At 44.1% G+C, this 2,117-nt stretch overlaps 1 protein-coding gene across 3 annotated transcripts in view; it reads left to right on the forward strand.

The window, feature by feature from the left end:
• Nucleotides 1-2,117, forward strand: part of LOC102043057 (poly(rC)-binding protein 3-like) — a 158,914-nt gene that overhangs the window by 29,589 nt on the left and 127,208 nt on the right. The gene's annotated exons all lie outside the window — the stretch shown is intronic.

The raw sequence follows: 2,117 nt of genomic DNA on the forward strand, positions 1-2,117 counted from the left end.
GTATGGTGCCTGTGGCACCTCACTCAGTGGGCCCTGACTGAAATAGAGGCGGGAGCCTGTGTAAAGACCAGCCAGAGGAACTGGCAGGGTTAATTAGCCATATTGCATGGAACACCTTGGAAATTCAGCTGGATGTATTTCCATAACCCTGGCTGCTGTGCTGGGCTGCACAGACCTGCACCATGCCTGTGCCAGAGTGGGGACCTCTGCTTCCCTGTCCTCCGTCATCAGGGAGGGCTTTGTCAGCCCATGGGCTGGCAGCTTTGGCCCAACAATGCTCAGTCTGTGTTGTTCGTGTTGGTGTTGTTGTTTTGCATCTGTGCAACTCTTTGTTGAAATAAAGAATATTTCTCTCTCTGCTGAATCTAGGAAGTCTGGAAATCTTGTGGGCAGTTTTGTTCTTGCAAGCCTGCATATGAGATTTTTGGACTAGGGTTTCATATGAGTTTCACTTAAATATTCTCTCTTTTAAATCAAGTGATCTTCTAAAAGTACACTCTTTGTTACATTGGGCACATGCTCAAATTCAGGGAATGAATAAAGCAGCAAAAACCCTCTGTGACCATCCTTTGTGGATAAAGGTGCTTTGAGAATATGTCTGTATGTGAATTGGTTTAGTTTGAGAAAGCAGTGTTCACTGCAGCATGACAAACAAGTGTGATCAGAAGAGGGCATGGGAATGAAATTGAAAAAATAACATGTATTTGTAGTAGAAGTGAAGTTGATTTTTGAGTTGATGGAAACCTGACAGAGGAAATTACAGGGTTAATTTGAGATGGCCATTATCTTGGTTCTAAAAGAGCATGTGGTTGGTCAATAGGATTAACTACTTTTACACAGATTTGTACACAAACATTGAGGCACGAGACTTGGACATGAGCTGAGTGCCCTCCCTTGCAATGGCTACATTCTTGAACGTCTGGAGAGGGAATTAGGTGACAGCGGCTATTGGCTTCCCCTCAGATGAACCTAACTGTTGTCATCCGGCCATCGACAGACTTTACTATCTCGGAGGCACTGCAGAGTTTACAAGCAGTCCTGTGGGACCGAAACCACTCCCTTCTCCCACTCTGCCCTCCCCACGCCAGAACCAGTGGCATCCAGCTACTTGCACAGTGTGAACTGGACACTTGTGAAGTGATGCACAAGCCCAAGGTCCAGGCACTGCTGGTAGAGGCACTGTGCTTCATCAAGGGTGTGTTGGCTTTCTCTGAGTTTTGTTGTTTGTTTGTTTGTTTGTTGGTTTTTTGTTAGTTTTCAACGCTAGTTCACTGTAGTTGGAAACCTCAGGCTGTAGTTTCTCCTCACTCACAGCACTGGAATAAGGTTAGTGTAAAATGTGTCTAAATCAAATTACATTAAATCCTCCGGCATTCATATAAAAGCACCCCCTGTCTGTACTGTATTAATATATTGGTTTACTTATTAGTGTATTGGGAACTTCTTGTTAATGTTTTAATTAACAAGATAAGCCACTGCCTGTAGTATTTGTGTGAGGCACCATATCTGTGGCGTTGGAGTCCACCTCTGCCCAGCCCTGGTCAGTGGACTTGGTTATATAAGGTGCACAGACTTGGGTACCTATAAATATTAGCGAGCAGCTGTCACAAAGGGATTGTGAACCAGCTGCTCTGGACCTCGAAAACATAATAGCTTGGCACCCAGAAATACACAACTTTGATAACATACTGCAAGGTCACGTACTGGGGGGAGAGGGTAAGGAGGTGGCGACTGCATTTAATCTTTCTCTCTTTTATAAAAAACAACCTAATTTTCTTGCTTTGTGTTTCTGGTATACATTGGATATTTACAATTTTTATCATATTAGGATATGACATTCCTGGCCTTGCCAGTACTTTTGTTTGGATATTTATAGCAGCTTCTGGTCATTGTTGAGCAAAGGCGATTGCCCTGCCCTCTGGCCCTTTCTTAAGCAGATTTTGGGCAGAAGCTCCTCTCGTGTGGCACTAATTGAAGTGACTGGTGGAGAGGGTGTTGTGAGCACACTTGTGCTCATCTGCCAGGGTCTAAGCCAAGGGAGGAAGAGAGGATAAAACAGGGAGAAGGGAGGAAAGACGAAGGAAAAAAAAAAAAAGGAGGGGAAGGAAAAAAAAAAA

Source organism: Geospiza fortis, unplaced genomic scaffold, assembly GCF_000277835.1.
Source record: "Geospiza fortis unplaced genomic scaffold, GeoFor_1.0 scaffold206, whole genome shotgun sequence".
NCBI lineage: Eukaryota > Metazoa > Chordata > Aves > Passeriformes > Thraupidae > Geospiza > Geospiza fortis.